This window comes from Elgaria multicarinata, chromosome 16 (assembly GCF_023053635.1).
Source record: "Elgaria multicarinata webbii isolate HBS135686 ecotype San Diego chromosome 16, rElgMul1.1.pri, whole genome shotgun sequence".
In the NCBI taxonomy this organism is placed as follows: domain Eukaryota; kingdom Metazoa; phylum Chordata; class Lepidosauria; order Squamata; family Anguidae; genus Elgaria; species Elgaria multicarinata.
Window position 1 is genome coordinate 5,641,318 of NC_086186.1, and position 18,271 is coordinate 5,659,588.

Sequence of the window (18,271 nt, forward strand, 5' to 3'; positions counted from 1 at the left end):
ACTCGTCAGGCGCGTTCCTTCAGGGGCAAAGACAGATGTTCGGGGAGAAGGGCTGCTCTCCCATTTCCAATTCACAGAGACCACTGGAAGAGACCTGCTGCCAGCTCTCCTCACAGAGGAGAGCTGGCAGCAGCAACGAGGAGGAAGAGAAGAGCACCACGTGCGAAGGAGGTGAGGGGGAGAAGGCCGGCCAGCGGTGGGGCTTACAGTCAGGGGCCTACACTGTTCCTAGCTCTACAATATTTATTTTTCAAGCCATTCTTTTGGTAAATATGGTATGTGTGTCTCTTGTGTCACTTTAAAACAGAGCTGCAGCACAATCCTATGTATGTCTACTCAGAAGTAAGCCCCACTGAGATCAATCAAACTTACTCTGAGGTAAATGTGCACCGGATGCAGCCTGAAAATGAAGAGAGGATGAAGAAAGGACAGGAGAAAAAGAATTGTAGAAATAGAATAGCAAGGTAACTGTGGGATATTTAACCATATTTAAAGACAATAAGTACATCCCACACTGGGATATTTAACCATATATAAAGACAATAAGTACAGCAAAATTAGTGCCCTTCTACTTCAGTCCCAATCAAATAATTACAACAGTGAACCAGCCAGGTCTTCCATAGGAAAACTCTGTACCAGGTGATAGTTATTTTTAAATTTTAATTAAAAATATATTATCCTTTCCTATAACAAAATGGTACTTACTCCTAAGTAAGTGTGTCCCACTGAAGAAGGAAATCCTATTTGATTCCTGTATTCCTGTTAGTGTGACATGATAAGTTAAAGGCACAATTTTATGCATGTTTAGACAGAAAAAAGTCCTTCAACTCCTAGAATCCCCTAGCCAGCATGGCTGGCTGGGGTATGCTGAGAATTGTAGGAGTTCTTATACAGTATGTGGGTATGTGGTGTGGTTTGGCTTGAATTGCTTGTGTCTGGATTTCCTTTCTGGACTGGACTTGCTGGTTACATGACCCACAAGGCCAGGTTGTGGTATAGTCCTCTTCTTCTTTTGTGTTTAAAAGCTGTAAAGTATCCTGTGAGATCTGGAAGACTCACAACTTTATTATGGCATAATAAGCTGTTGTCCACTGGCCTCAAGTGCCAAAATGACTTTACTGGCTTGGCACTGTGAGTTTGGGGGTGGGGTGGGGGGTCATGTCATTTGCTATTCTGCTTTGGGCAGCAAAATGTCTTGGGCCAGCCCTGGCAAGAGCTGGCTATAATTTAGATACTGAACAACATGCATTGGGTTTCCTAGGTGTACAGGGCCCAGGTGTCTCAGGCAGGATCTACACTACTGTTTTCATAGAATCATAGAATCATAGAGTTGGAAGAGGTCTATAAGGCCATCAAGTCCTGCTCAATGCAGGAATCCACCTTAAAGCATCTCTGACAGGTGGTTGTCCAGCTGCTTCTTCAATGCCTCTAGTGTGGGAGAGCCCACAACCTTCCTAGGTAACTGGTTCTACTGTCATACTGCTCTAACAGTCAGGAGGTTTTTCCTGATGTCCAGCTGGAATCTGACTTCCTGTAACTTGAGCCCATTATTCTGTGTCCTGCACTCTGGGATGATCGAGAAGAGATCCTGGCCCTCCTGTGTGTGTCAATCTTTCAAGTATTTGAAGAGTGCTATCATGTCTCCCCTCAGGCTTCTCCTCAAGGCTAAACATTACCTCTGTTTCCTTTCCCCTCCGGGACACTCATACCTCTCCTGTCTGCACCCTCTCTCCCTCTTCTACCCCACACATAGGGGCATTTCTCTCTCTTCTTTCCCCAGGGCTCCCCCTACGCCAATCCTCTTCTTTTGCCCTTATTTTATTTAGAGTATTTTTATCCCGCACCTCAGCCTAAAAGTCTCCCGGAGCGGCTTACAATTGATCAGTAAAGAAGACTGATGTGCCCTTGTGACGGTTTCCCATCCTCTCTTTTCTCCTTCATCTCCTGTCTTCTGCCAATAGCCCCTTTGCGGCCTTCCAGAGATGTCCCTACTTCCAGATCTCCTACACTCCCCCAAGTTCTCCGAATCTTGCCAGCCAGCCCTCTCTTATGCTAGGCTCGCAGCCACCCCTCGTCCTCACTATATTCACCCAGAAGTCTCTCTCCTGGACCTCATTCCAAATTCTTTGCTCAGCAGCACACAGGGCAATCTTTTAAAATCATTATTAGGGCATTTTATGTATGGTGTATTCTCTGTATGGTGCAGGAACTTAAGATGACACTCATTGTTGTTAATGTGATAGAATCTGTTTTAAATGTGAATCTGTTTTAGTAAGTTTGGATTAGGTCATTATCTGATTAAATTTAAAAAAATAGTATTCAGAGTCTCCATTTTAAAATGTGTATTTTTAAAGTACAGATTACTTGTTAATTAAAAAAAATACAGTTTACTTCAGTTTTCGTTTATTTTGTTTGTTTGATGAATGGAAAAAAGTCCTTTATTACTATATATTTAATCAATGTTTACCTTAAAAAAAACAACCCCTGGCTGAACCCCCTAATGAAATGTGCTGCGCACGCCTATGCTTACAAATTAGGACAATTAGTAAGACAAAAAGAGGCAGGTGGGCAAAAAAGAACATGGGAGTATTTATTTCTTCAGGAGTTCTCAAGCCCGGTTTTTAAAGTAGGGTTTCGTGCAGCTAAAGTCTGGCCCAGAATGGGCTGATAAACTTGGAGGTTTCCGGCAAGCGATCGCTCTCTGTGTCGCTGAGCTGGAAGGGGAGTGCCCATCGCGTGCTAAGCAGTGAGCAAAACCCTCCCCCTTTTGTATTAATAGCTCCATGGAGTCTGGAGGAGCGGCTGAGCAGCAGGGTCGCCTGAGGACAGCTGAGCAGCAGCAAACAGCTCTGCACTTAAAAGGGCTAGGGTCTCGCCAGCCACTCCAGGCTCATTTCCCAGGCAAACAGGATAAAAAATGCAGCTGTTCTGCTTTGCCAACTCAGAGACTTTAACAGCCTCTGAGCTTTCGGAGCCTTTTTGTGGGGCCCACTACTACAGCTCCCTGAAGGAGGTGAGCTGGAGCCTCCTTTGAAAGGTTCTGCTAAATTCAGCTTTGCCCCTACTACTACTACTAGTAAACAGGCTGCTCCCAACTTTCACTTGAAGGGCTGGTTCTGTCATCACGTTTTACTCCATGCAACAGAGGCTAACTTGATGCAATAGAAAATAGGCCTCTTCCTCTTGCACAGCAGAGGGAATTGTGGGCACTTTTCTCACCCTAGCCACACTGTGATGAGACAAGCTGCACCTGCCCAAATGCCCTCTGCTATGCAAAGCAAAGGGGTGGGGGGAAGAGCTGCACAGGGTTTCAAAAGGCCGTGCATCATTCCACCTCGGAACCTGAAGAGGAATGCTCCTGGCGTGATGAATGATTTCTGCTCATTTTTGAACCAGCTCCGAGCTCTCTATCTGCACAGGATGTTTCCCATGCTGCCAGTTCATGCTTTAGGGCACAACCACAGGAGTGGCAGGAAGCATTGCCAGGGAAGAGGTGGCATCTGGCTCAATGTTTTTTCAGCACTAGTACGGCACCCTCCTGTTCAGAGACCATGACACCAACCCGTTGCCTTGCATGCCATGCATCTGCTGTGTGGGTGGACAGGGCACAGGGTGGAGATTTACACAGAAGTTGGAGATCTTGTGCAGGAATGCTCTGAATCTTTACACTTGAGGCTCTACGTCTTGATTATCTTGTCTTGGGCTCCTGCTAGCTCATCTTCAAGGACTCATAATTCCACTCACCATGGCAACTGTTCCACTGCCCTCTGGCAGGTGTGATGATCCCCCACTGGATTGTACTTTGAAGGGAGGGCCAGCCCTACCATTAGGTAGAGTGAGGCAGCTGCCTTAAGGAATGCATTCTGGTGATGGAGAAGGGGAGGCCAGAGGGGCCCCATCCTGTACCTCCTAAGCTGTCCTGCTGTCCTTAGGCATGGTGGAGGACTTTGTCCTATCGCCAGAGTTCAAGTAAGATTCAACAACAACTCTTGTTGGCTTCTGTATGCAGAATGATGGTGTGTATGTGTGGTGGTGATGGTGGGGACACTATCTTGTCATTCGCCTCAGCCAACAAAATGTCTTGGGCCAGCCCTGAATCTAAGTATCACAAAAGCTGAATGCAATTGTGAGATTGGGGGTTTATCTTCGGCTGCACTTAGGAGGTGCCGCAGCAGCAGAAGATGGCCTGCAACCTCCGCCTTCCAGAAGTGCAGCTCAAGATCAGGGGAAAGAGGGGCAAATTTCCAGAGATCATAAATTCTGGGTTGGGTAACAAGGGCAGATGGAATGCATGGATCCTGCTCACCCGCTATTAAGCCTCTTCATTGCCTTCTTCCACCGTAGCCAGTTAAATGACACAGAACAGCAATTTCATCAAGTCGGGCCTCAACGATGCTTGCTTGGCAGTGGTGTTGGAGACATTTCCCTACAGCATCCTTCTCTAACCTGGTGTCCTCTAGATCTTTTGGACTTCAGTTCCCATCAGCCCCAGCTGCTATTCAGGGAGTTCCAGCTATATGTAAGAGCCAATTGTCTGGTTGCCCAATGAGCAATCATTGGGGGATGGGATGAGGAGGGTGTTTTGCTCTTTCTCAGTCCCTTGCACATATGCTGTAGGACTTCTGGCCTGCAGGAGCTGCACTGATCCCAGCCGCTGAAAACTCCTTGAGGACAAGGATGGCTCATTATGCTAGAACATGCTTTGACCAATTCATCCCTGTTTGGAAAGCAAAGCCAATAAGTGGAGCGGGGTGGTGGTGGCTTTCATGGATGAGCAAGTGGTTAAACGGGGAGAAAAGGTAGGAATAATTGACTTGCGTAATGAGAGAATGCAGAGGAATTTCACAGTTCACCTACGACTAGAGCTGGGGCATGTGCACTTTAGCCTGTAAATTCATTGTTTAGTCAAAGGGGCATGTGGGAGAGAAGCAATGTCAGGAGAGCATGGGCAATGATCTCCAAAGAATATAAGCCCAAACAAATTGTGAATAACTGACAAAGGCCATTTCTACACCAGCCCGAAAATCTGGGCTGGTTACGGCCGAGTCCCTGTGCATCCAAAAGATGCACAGGGACTCCTGGGAGGAAGGAGGAATGAGAACGTGTTTTCCCAGGGATAAATAATCTCTGAGAAAACCCGATTCTTCCCGTGGTCTCGGGATCATCCTGAGACTGCGGGATGTGTGGCCGCCCATCCCGGCTTCTTTCCACCTCCCTGTGAGTAGCGGGGATCAGTAGAAGGAAGGAAATGGGCCGGAAGGAATCAGGGGTGGGGTGGGGAGTGGGGTCAGGGCTTTCTTTTCTTTTTCTTTTAAAAAACACCTTACAGTTTAGTTGGAGCGCATGTGCGCTCATCTCCTATATATATATATATATATATATATATATATATATATATTTTAAAAAATGATGGGAAGAAGATGCAGATAGTGAGAGCAGAGACAAGATGGCGACAAAAGCTGGCAAGGAGCCAGCTACTATGGATGAAATTAGGAGCTTCATATTAGCAAACAACGCCACTCTCTTTAAAAAAAATGGATGAATATGCGGAAAAGGCAGAGAAAAGAATGGATGTGTTAGCTGGCAAGATTGCTCAGAATGACAAGAGCATAAAGACACTAGAAGCAGGAGTAAATTTACTGGAGAAACGTCAGGAGGTCTTTGAAAAAAGCTGTAACGTACAGTTTGAAGATTTAAAATGTAAAAAAGAAATTAAGGAATTGATAACGAATTTGCTGACTGCAGCAAGATTGATTGTAGCTAGGAACTGGAAGATTCAAGGAGATTATTGTATTGAAGAATGGTACAAAGAAGTATGGGATATAGCTATTAATGATAAATTGACTTGTAATATTAAATTGAGAAGAGGTATAGCTAAAATAAATGATTTTGAAGAAATCTGGAAACAGTTCCTAATATTCATGTTTTCTAAGGGAAGTGGGAAACCACCAGCAGAAGAAAGTATGAGATTTTGGAATCAGGAATGAGATCCCGAGGTGAGGGGTGCACTTATATGTTAAGTTTGATGATGTTATATAGATACAATATTAATGTTAATCAACATTTATGTAGTATGTTGCTTTCTTTAATTGTAATGGTGTATGTTTAAGTATTGTAGAAAATAAAAATTTAATAAAAATAAATAAATGATGGGCGCGACACCCTCCTTCCTCCTGGGACGTCGCACCCGCACGTGGACTAAGGGGAGGATGTTGCAATCAGAATATCAAGAGATCCTCTCCCCTCCCTCCCTCTACACCAGTATGGTGGAGAAAGGGCCAAAGAACCTTATCGAAGAGCGCAATCTTGTGCAGTTTTAGAGAGAGAAAGAAAGTCCTGCAGGTCAGAAGAAATAGGCAGACAGGCACATGCAGCAGGGCTACTTTATGAACCGGGTGTCAGCACTCTGCTGAACAAACGAGGCGGAGTCAAACTTGCGTACCTGCAGAGTTGGGAGGCCAGCACGGCTAGGGAGCTCCAGGAGTCACTGAGCCCAAGACATCACGTAGAACGGAGCTGCCAAAGCCGAAGTCGTTTGCTGGGCTGAGAGCAAAGCCTCCGTGCCAAGCGATCAGGCGGACTCAGAGGTGGTAAGGCCTAAACTGGATGTCCAACTTCCCTGGAAGCATTTGGAGTTAGGTCAGGGCTTTCCATTGAGCTGCCAGGACGGTGGTAGAGCCACTCTGGAGCCTGAAGAGAGCAGTACTCTGCCCGTCCCCTCCTCCATGCTGCAGTCTTAAGTTGTCTAGAGGTAGCCCTACTGTGCAGACTTAGAGGATGCTTCCTCAGGCCATGGTGAACTCTGAGACACGGGAAGGCTTTTTCGGGAGCAGCAGCTATAAAGTTACTGCAAAATGGCATTCACACTCATGTTCCCTATATTTATTTATTTATTTATTTATTTATTTATTTATTTCACTTATATACCGCTCCCATAGCCAGGGCTCTCTGGGCGGTTTACAGAAATTCTAAAATTGAGATAAAAACAAGTATACAAAATTTAAAATTCTAAAACACAGAACATACACACATAAAGCATTAAAAACCATTAAAAAACTAAACATGTGGGTGATTAAGATATGGCGCCATATGTCTGGGCAAAGAGGAAAGTCTTAACCTGGCGCCGGAAAGATAGCAGTGTTGGTGCCAGGCGAGCCTCGTCAGGGAGATCGTTCCACAGTCTGGGGGCCACCACCAAAAAGGCCCTGCCCCTCGTTGCCACACTCCAAGCCTCTCTCAGAGTAGGCACCTGGAGGAGGACCTTAGATGTTGAACATAGTGACCGGGTTCCCTATATTTATCCCTCTATATTCCTATTCTTTGACCTTTATCCCTGCTACACTATTGTCCGTTTGTTCTTAGCTTTGCCTTTTGCCAAATGCTTATTCTTCAGGGTTCAGCCCTTATCACAAGCCTATGGAAGCTAAAACTCTTGAGTTTGGGGGATGGATGAATCTTGACCCCAATGAGCATACATGTAAAGGCGACACGCACACATTAAGATGCCGTGTACCACAGCAGCTCCCATTTCACATGCTCGATTGGCTCATTTCAAACTGCTAATAACAGATTGTCAAACAATTGTTTCCCTAGCATATCTCTAGCCTGAAGAACAAAACGCCGTCTCGGCTTTTAAAGTTTGTTTCTCTAGAGGGACGTTATGTCTTCTTTTAAAATCTGCAAAACAAACTATTCCTGTGCCAAGGTGCATCTTCCTGGCTGTTCCAGAAGAAGATCAGAATGTCTGTATGTGTCTTTCTCTGTCAGTGAGCCTATATTCATGATGGCCACATCAGACTTGCTTCTGGGGGAAAGAAACCCTCCAGTTCCGACCACAAGCTTCCTGGGCAAGTTCTCCAGAAGCATCGTCTCCAGTAGCAAAGCTCTACCATGTTGTTGCACAGCTCCCTTTCATTTCAACACAGCTGCTGTAGGAGAACTTGTATTAACTAAGATTTAAATCACCCCCTGCTATTATTTTGCATATTTTTTAGTCTTTACAAGATCCAAGAGTAGAGTCCTTCGGAGCTGAGGAGCTGCCTGCCACAGCCATTGGCTTTCCACCTCGTGTAACTCCTCCACTCCCCACCCACGTGAAAGTCTAAAACCAACCGACTTGAAGAGCAACAGGAGGGGGAGGGCATCTGCTTGGGTTTTGCAGAAAGGTTCCTGATGGACCCCTCTCCTCTTGCGGTGTTGGCACTTATTAGAAAGAAGAAATGTTGAGTACTTATGCTGGGAAATAAAATATTGCCTAACTCTGTACTGTAACCACAAGAACAGAAAAACATGTTTTTTTCTTTCTTTCTTTTTTTGCAGCTGGTGTCTTTCCCCCATACCTCTGGCCTCTCTCTATTGCAACAATTAAAGGTTTAAAGATTATATAAAAATGAAAGGGAGAAACTTAAAGCCACCTGATGAATCGAGCCAGAATCCTGTGCAAGGCATTCTAATCTCTGAGAACCTTTTAATAGCACCTGCCATGGCAGGGACAGGCACACCTTAGCTGCACGCCTAGAAGCCATAGGCAAATGGAATGAGCAGTCGAGGCTCATAAGAACTTTGGAAGCTGCCTTAAAAAGACGCCATCTTACCCAGCATTGTCTACTCTTTCTGGCAGCAGCTCCTCAGGGTCTCAGGTACAGAGAGGACTCTCCCATCAGCTGATATCTGATCCCTTTGATGGCAGAGACTGAACCTGAGACCTTCTGCTTGCAAGGGAGGTTCTCTGTTGCTGACTGATGGCTCCTCCCCAAGGAAGGAAGAGCTCTGAAAGTGTGTGTATTGCTGCTCACACTGGGGAAGAATAGGTTAAACCAGTGGTTCCCAAAGTGGGCGGTGGGATTGCATAGGGGGGGCAATTAAGAGGCAGGAGGGCACTCAAGGTGGTCTTTTCCAAGAAGCGCCTCTCCAGAAGTTCTTAAAGCCCAGGGACATTTTTATGGGAGAAGGTAGTTTGGTCCCAAGCCATATAAGGGAAGAATTCACACATGTATTAATACCATTTCAGAAGAGTCCTTTTAACGGTGAACTGAAATGTTTCAAAAACACCAAAATGTGAATGAAGAGACATACCCTGCTTGGTGTGCCCTGCCACGCTGGCTGCAAAACAAAGGCATTCACTCTCTTTTCCTTCCCTCCCTCAGCAAGCCTGCGGCGGGTGCTCCAGATTTTGAATAAAGTATTCAATTAATTGTTACTGTTTTGAATTTTATTGTTATTATCTTCCTTAGTGGGTCGTTGAAAACCGCTATTCTGAATAATGATTTTTATAGGGTAGGGTAGGGGGTGCTGGGCATGAGTTTGTGGAACCAAGGGGGCAGTTACCTGAATAGGTTTGGGAACCACTGGGGCCACAGCTAGACCTAAGGTTTATCGTGGGATCATCCAGTGTTCGCTCCTGCCTGAGCAGTGGATCCCCTGTGTGTCACCTAGATGAACAGGTCTGACCCCTGGACGATCCAGGGATAAACCTTAGGTCTAGCTATGGCCTGGGTTAAACAGTTCTTTGCTTGTGTCCCTGTTCACATGGGCTTGTGCCTGTGCGTGAGGCCCATCCGCTTCCCTTACAATCCCTTTTCCATTCAAAATTTGACCTGTTAGCTGCTGACCAGGGCTACAGACTTACTCATATGAGCTCATGGCAGCCAATCTCTATTGGCTTCCAGCTTGCAGCAAACAAGTCCTGACAAACTTCTCTTGAATTTCAGAAAGAGTCTGTGATATGGCTGAGGAGTTTGGAATATTTTTTTTAAGAAGTTCACCAAGCTAATGCAATCCCTTTGCATTCGCTTGGTGAAAGTAGGATTCTGCCTGCAGAGGTCCTTGACTGACCAGCCATGGTTTTATGGGTCTAAAATGACTTTAAAGATTTTAATTCTGTATATTGATTCTTTTCTTCTTTTTTATTGTTCATCACTATGGAATCTTCTTGGATGTAAAGTAGTATATAAATCCTATCAGTAAGTAAATAAAGTCTATAATATACCCATGGAAGTCAGCCTGCCACTTGAAAGTAGGTTAGTAGGAACAGATACGTCATCTTAGGCTATCTTGCTTCACGCATGTGCCTCTTTATGTGGTAAGGAGCATCTTGCACAGTTAAAAGTAAATGCAAAGTTGCCCTCACACTTTCACAGTCACAACTGCAAAATGATTTCCTCTATTCCTTGCTGCCACCACCACCCAGCAGTAAACTTTCGTGGAATCTACTTTAATTTACTTTAAGAAGCCTGTCTTTGAAGCCGAGAAGGGAGTGCTTGTTGGCTCAAATATTGGGTGACAATGGCTTCAGCTTTAGGGGCATCGTATCTCCTGATACTGTTTGCTGTGGAGCCAATCCAGGGTTGGCCTATTGCCTTAATGCTCTGCATTTGGTTGGCCACCACGGGAAGCAAAACACTAGGGTATGATCTGGTTTGCACAATCAAAGAACCCATGGTTAACAAACCACAGATTGGAGGCATGCGGGAGCATGTTAGTGGGCTGATTGCCACCCATTTCACTCAAAAACCCTAGAACCCACTGTTGTTGGGTTAAAATTCTGGGTTGTTTCTCTGTCAATAACCCAGAGTCCCAGGTTCGGATATCACAGTGAACAACCCAGGAACAGGGCACTCCTGGGTTGTTTAACAAAGCCAACCCACTCCCCCAATCTCAACCATTCACAAACAACTTATGGATAACAAATTGTGGGTTAGTTGCCTGAACCGAGTCTACATAGACCTTGACTTGGGCTCAACCTTTAGAAAAGCTCTCTCAAGTCTGGTTCTTGCTAACTTGTAGAGTTTAGAATAGCCTTGAAAGTGATTAACAAATACTTTGTATTTTGAATTATCTGTCTTGCAATATTCTACAGGGACTTATGGACAGGTGTTATAGACATTGCTTCAGACTGCCGTTAGCTTGTGCGTTTGCAGAAAGCTGTTTCCGGCAGTGCAGGACACAGCTCTCACGTACTTCGGAGAAGCATGCATCATACGTGTGTGTATGTGTGTGCTGGTGTCTCTCTGGCAAACATGCCTATGAAATCTTGTTTGCCAAAGAATGCATTGATGTTAGTCCAGAAGAGCAAATATGAGCCTGTGTTATATGACCAGTGCATGGAAAAAAGTACAGTGCACGAGAAAGCATAACTTGTACTGTACATTTGCATTTCAGCCAAGAGTAAGTTTCAGAGTGAAAGCAAAGACTTATGAATTGCTAACTGGGTGGAATAAAGCCAGAACCTAAAATAATTGCCTCCATTCACTGTCTCTTTCTCCTTAAGAAAGAAGGAAGGGCAGGACTTAGACAATGGCCGTGGTGTACTAAGCTATTGCCACTGAGTCATAAATGGTAGAGATGTGTCGCCTAATTATGCAATTGCGAGCACTGGCATTTTGTATTTCTGTCTCCTGCTCAAACAGAAGCTCATCCATTTGCATGAAGACCACCCCACCCAACAGAATGAAGTGAAAGCACTGTTTCTGGTGCAGCTACCCAAGTTGTGCTCCAGTGAAATCTGGTGGCCGAGTCTTGTGTGTAAGCATAAACTATGTCCTGAGAACCCTGATGAAGGCATGTCAGTTATGACTTGTGAGCCTGAGCCGGCCTTGAACCCATGCCACTGGTCTAAACCTATAAAGCCAAAAACAGCTTAGGGCATTTAGACCTTAGAGACCACCTTCTCCCTGATGTCCCCATAATAGGGCTACACTGAATATTCATTATCTTCATCTTTGGAGGCAAACCCAAACATTGGTAGTTGTGGTCTGGAATCATCTTCCATCACGGGTTCATCAGGTCCCTTCTTTGCAGGTCTACAGGAATGTTCTGAAGCCCCGCCCTTGCATAAACGGCCTGTCATGGCATTGCCATTTCACAAAATGGCTGCCGTGATGGGCCTGGCTGATCACAAAAGACTCATTTCCCAGACAGCAAATTGGTGAGACTAAAAGAAACGTAATTTGCTCAAGAATTTAAATACAAGGCAGAGGTGGGGTCTCAGTGCCAAAACACAAAACCATGCTCTTGAACCCAAGGAAAGATGCTGCTGCATGGCAGCAGTTCACTTTGCAGCAAACCAGCTTCACAGGTTTTTTGGAGAAGGGGTTTTTTTCGGGGGGGGGGAAATGTTTTCATTAAAAATGTATTAAGAAATGAAATAAAATCAGGAAGGGGCAGGGAGCCTGGTGGCCACTACGAACACTATGTTGGAGACCCCAAGCTTTTATAGCAGCCTTCCTCAACCTGGGGTGCTCCAGATGTGTTGGACTGCATCTCCCAGAAAGCCCCAGCCAGCTCTGCTTCTGGGAGTTGTAGTCCAACACATCTGGAGCGCCCCAGGTTGAGGAAGGCTGTTTTATAGTCTGGTCTCCCCCCAGATCCAGCTGCAGCCACTGAGTTCTGCTCTCAAAGCGTCCTTTACTCTGTGTTCCCTCCTATCTTGTTTTTGCTAAAGTACAGCTGAAGCACCCATAAACCAAGTCTTCAGTCTAAGCAGGCTTTCAGTAGAGCAGCACATGCAAAGAACCTATGCACTGTTCTTTGTATGTAGCGCTTTAACGAAAGCCTGCTTAGACTGTAGACTTGGTTAATGGATGCTTCAGCTGTACCTGCCTCTGGCTCCACAGACTACTACCTCTGGAACATGAGCTGTGCTTACCATGGACTGTGCTACTTGCTTTGATTCTTCAAATTGATGCCCAGTACCACCTGTGGACCCTGAAATGATACCCTCACTAGGCCCTGAAATATCCCTATCACATAGTGATTTCTTAGACTTGGCAAAAGATGTGGTTGATTTTTCCAGCTCCCCAACGCTCAAAGTATGGACAATCAGGGTGCTTTGATGTTCTTGGTGACTATGGAACTCAGTTCTCCTCCTTGGAGAGCAGCCAACACCACCCACCCACCCCATCCTTTAGTGGGACTTTCTTTTCATGGCTGGAGTTAAGTTTTTAACTAGCTTACATTTTACATTTCACTTTGTCTGATTTTCTTTGGATAGTATTTGATGTGAATGTTTTTATATTGCCCTCAGGCCTAGGAATGGGGTGGGTCCATCATCTAAGTAAATAAATAAAATGAAATTAAGTCCTATCGAAGTGAAACATGATGGTGGATTCAGAAGGCTGGTTTCTGTCCCATCGTAAGGCAACTGAAAAAATAAAGCGAACACTTGAAACCTTGTCAGATGCGGCATGGAAAACACTAATGAACAGTGAAACTTTGCAGTGTTCTAAAATATTTTAAATAGGCAAAATCCAGTTTTCAGACACGGGGAAAGAAACCCAATCATCCCCTTTGATGTGCTCTGTGCACATTGCCTGTAATTGCCCCATTGACTTACCACAGTACATTACGTCTGTTGAAATATACATAGGTATTACTTGCATGTGGAATACAATGGAGACTTTGTACATCAGAGCTATGCAGATGGTTGTGGGGGTGTTTGGCCGGGATGCGGGGAGGCGGAGGAAGCAATGAGCGGCTTGGGTCTTCTTTGTGTCCCAACTCCCAGTAGCCGTTCAGGAGTTCTGTAACCATTTACTGGCTTAGGAGCTCTCCACTGGCATTCCAACCGTGTCAGGAAATCGGAAGAATCGGAGCCAGTTGCAATGCTATGGTTTGCTGACGCCGTGGTTCTCCCTGCTGGTTATTCCTGAATCTGGGTATTTATTTGCAAATATCTAATACCCTGAGCTTGCTGCTCCAATAACACTGGGATAGTATATTCACACACTTATTTGATGATGGAGCTGCTTCTGAACAGCAGGGATGTTGGTACCTTTTCTTTATTCATTACAAATGGCCAGTCAAATCAGAGGTCGGAGAAGGAGGAGAGATGGAGACTCAGTCCCATCCTCACATACCCATCGCCTGAGCAGAGAGGCTGGCCTACAGATGCTCCTTTCTCTGGCAGTTGCCTCAGGGATGAATGGGAATGGCAAGGATGCATGCGGCATAAAGCTGTTCTGTCAACCCCACCCCCTGGCCATTCTCATGGGAAGAGACAAGGGAGGGGCCAAGCCTTCTGTTACAAACCTGGATTTACCCCCAATCCCCCAAGCTGGCCATGACTACGAGGATGAAGGCAACGTTCTCTCCCACCCCCCAGCTTGGCAGGGCTCTTTGGGACTTCTGAGAAGGAGAAGAGACAAGTGGAATAGCCTAGAAACAGTGACAAACACAGCACGCTCCTGTCAAACATGTCAAAGGAAGCACATTTTGTCTACCCATCATGTTTAGCCTGGAGAAGAGAAGATTGAGGGGAGACATGATAGCACTCTTCAAATACTTAAAAGGTTGTCACACAGAGGAGGGCCAGGATCTCTTCTCGATCCTCCCAGAGTGCAGAACACGGAATAACGGGCTCAAGTTAAAGGAAGCCAGATTCCGGCTGGACATCAGGAAAAACTTCCTGACTGTTAGAGCAGTGCGACAATAGAATCAGTTACCTAGGGAGGTTGTGGGCTGTCCCACACTAGACGCCTTCAAGAGGCAGCTGGACAAGCATCTGTCGGGGATGCTTTAGGGTGGATTCCTGCATTGAGCAGGGGGTTGGACTTGATGGCCCCTTCCAACTCTGCTATTCTATGATTCTATGATTCTATGATGGGGTCAGGGGCTTCCATTCCTGAGCATAATTTGTGATTCATGTCGGCCACCAAGGGAGGGCCCTATGCGAGGCCGGCATACCATGAGGGCTGCATAAAAGAGATTGCCAGTCCACATCAGCTGGAGCATTATAAACTGCGGCCACACCTGCTGTATGTAACACTTCCTCTATTATTCTCCTCCCCCATGTCATCAATAAAACGTTTCCATTCAGCATTAAATATTATGGGGTTCTAATCTGAGCTGCCTGTTTAGATTGACCTCAGAGAGCGACCGCAAGTAGAAATGCACACACTATCTACAGTCCTGAAAAGTCTGGGCTGCAAGTTTTTAATCTATCAACATTCAGTGAAATTATAAAATGTTTGCTTATGAAGTCTGGACTGATGGAACCCTGCTGAGAGAGGGGCGGCCTAACAAGACCCACAACAAATGATTAAAACATCCATCTCTGGACAATATCCTTATTATAACTCAAGCTCTCATGCCTGATCAGGCTAGAACATAAAGCAAAACAAGCTTAGCACGGAGGAAAATGAGGAGGAAAACTCACATTAATGAGCATAGCGTACATCTGGTATTTCATTGCAGCTGCAATTTAATTCTCTGTCTTCATGTAACAGTAATGAAATCATGAGATTGGGCACTTCTGTTGCAATGAGGAACGAAATCCCATTTGTTCTCCCAGTCCATCTATTTTCCTGAAAAGATATAAACAACTTTCTAACTTTAAAGGGGGCGGGGGGGGGGGGGGAGCCAGCACATCCATGACATTATGTTACGACTCATTTAAGGAGCTTTGTTTGGCATTTGTACAGCACCAGGCCATTTAAAACTGTTAATCTCGGAGCATTGCCTCTGGGTGTTTACCGTCCCTGTTAAAGAACAATTGTGCCCATTGTTTCTGAAGGCTGTTGGCCAATGCCCGGTATCAGATGAACTTTCAGGGTCTGCCTCAACTGGCCACTTGGGCCACATGGCAGCTGCGAAATGAACCCATGCAATTAGCCGGCACCTGCTGGACCAAGTGCCACCAACCACATTCATTTCTAGTCAATGATTATTTACCATAGAAGTGCAGCTTGCAGAAGAGAGGGCAAAGGGTCAGGTGCACTCTCCAGAGCAGCCAGAGCGTGACACCGTCTTTTAAAAACCTGAGAGATAAATACAGGAATGCGAGTTCCTTCAATGAAAAGTCAAATTCAACTCCCAGAACCCAGGTGCTGAATGGAGATATGCCCAGAATCTCCCTACAGGCATGATTTTATTATTTTTGCCTAGTATTGGCCCATCTTAACTCAATACTGTCTACTCTTGCCTGGCAGCAATGTAAATTTATTTATTTATTTGTTTGTTACATTTATATACTGCCCCATAGCCGAAGCTCTCTGGGCGGTTCACAAAAGTTAAAAACAGTAAACATTAAAAGTATACAAAATTTAAAAACATAAAAGCAACAGTATAAAACAACAGTATCCATTTAAAAACAACAGTTCTGTGGGTCCGTTAAAAAACAAACTTAGCATTGTTAAATGCTGTTAATGACCTGGGAGAAGAGAAAAGTCTTGACCTGGCGCCGAAAAGATAACAGTGTTGGCGCCAGGCGAACCTCATCAGGGAGATCATTCCATAATTGGGGTGGGGCACCATGAAAAGGCCCTCTCTCTTGTTGCCACCCTCCGAGCTTCCTTTGGAGTAGGCACTTGGAGGAGGACCTTAGATGTTGAGCGCAGTGTACAGGGAAGTTCATGTCGGGAGAGGCGTACCGTCAGGTATTGTGGTCCCAAGCCATGTAGAGCTTTATCGGTTAAAACCAGCACCTTGAATTGGGCTTGGAAACGTATAGGCAGCCAATGCAAGCGGGCCAGAATTGGTGTTATATGTTCGAACCTCCTTGTTCCAGTTATCAATCTGGCCGCTGCACTTTGCACAAGCTGCAGCTTCCGAACAGTCTTCAAAGGCTGCCCCATGTAGAGGACACTGCAGTAATCTAATTTGGAAGTTACCAGAGTATGGACAACTGAAGCTAGGTTATCCCTGTCCAGATAGGGGTGTAGCTGGGTCACCAACTGGAGTTGGTAGAAAGCACTCCATGCCACCGAGGCCACCTGAGCCTCAAGTGACAGAGATGGTTCTAGGAGAACCCCCAAGCTACGAACTTGCTCCTTCAGGGGGAGTGCAACCCCATCCAGAACTGGTTGAAAGCCACCCCCACCCCCAATCTGGTCAGAAGAGCCACCCACCAGCAGCATCTCAGTCTTGTCTGGATTGAGTTTCAGTTTATTAGCCCTCATCCAGTCCATTGTCACAGCCAGAGACTTTCCATGCTACCTGGAGATGCCAAAAATTAAATCTGGGACCGTGGGCATGCTAAGTTGTGCCCTATGACTGGGGATCTTCCCCTTGACGGGAAGCTCTGTCAGTATGCACAGTGCTTGTCAAGAGTAATATGAGGAAAAGACAGATCCCTGTCCCGAGGAGTGAACAGTCTAAAAATGTTGGCCATAGAATGCCATGTGCCCACAGATCTTTGCCTTTCATATGGATGGAGTGAAGGAAGTGGATAGAGACGCTTTTCTTCCATAAGAAATTGAGGTGGCCCAATTAAATGGATGGACAGTAGATTCAGGCCATGCAAAAGGATGTCTTTCTTCACATAACACATTGTCCCCTTATGGAATTTACTGCCAGAAGATGTGACAATGGCTACCGGATTAGATGGTTTTAAAAAGGGGAGTAGATGTATTTATGGAAGTGAGGTTAACTGATGACTATTAGCTATGATGGCTATATGGTGCCTCCATATTCAGAGGAAGGACACCTCTGATGACGACTGGCTGAGGAGCAACAACGGAAGGTGGGTGTTGCCATCAGGGCCTGCTTACAGGCGTGCCACAAATATCTGGTTGACTACTGTTGGAAACCACAAGCATGACTAGATTGACTTTTGGTCTGTTCCAACAGGGCAAAGGGTGACCCCTAAAGCAGCTTCTCCAACTCATTTCATGTATTCCATTGTTTCTGAGAAAGCTGCGTAAAATTTGTTAGGTGTGGAGATTAATGCTGATATCATAATAGCTCTCTCTCTCTCTTGAGCACTTTATGCACCACAGTAAGTCAAGCATTCCTTGAAAAGCAGGTGGAGTGTGAACATTTACAAGGAAGTCCTTGCACCAAAATCCAGTGGTCTTTTGGAGACTCCACTAAAGCAGTCAAATGGAATTTGCTATCTTTCACCTTAACTATAGTAAATGTATTTAAAGTGACTGCCACATGGCCTTCCAAAACTGGGAGATCATTGCAATAGTCACTGATGCCAGCAGGAGCACAGACAAAGGCATTACGTGCTGTTCCGGGGAGCACTGGTTCTATCCGCCATTGTATATTAGCCTATACTTCAAGCTCAACCCGAACATTAAACACAACGTATTCTTGGGCCTTCCTCCAGACTTCGCCTTAATGAAGTGGGCAACACATTCAATTTCAAGGGCCAAAGAAAAATGACTTCTTCTCCTTCTCTGAGAAGGAGTGGAAGGGGATAGCCATGGAGGGAAGTGGGGGTAGGTTCGATTTGGCAAGAACCTTCACATTTAAATTGAAATAAATACACAGTTTGCATTGATCTCGTATCCTCTCCGCTCTGGAGGGTTTTTGGGGGCAGGTTAAGTAG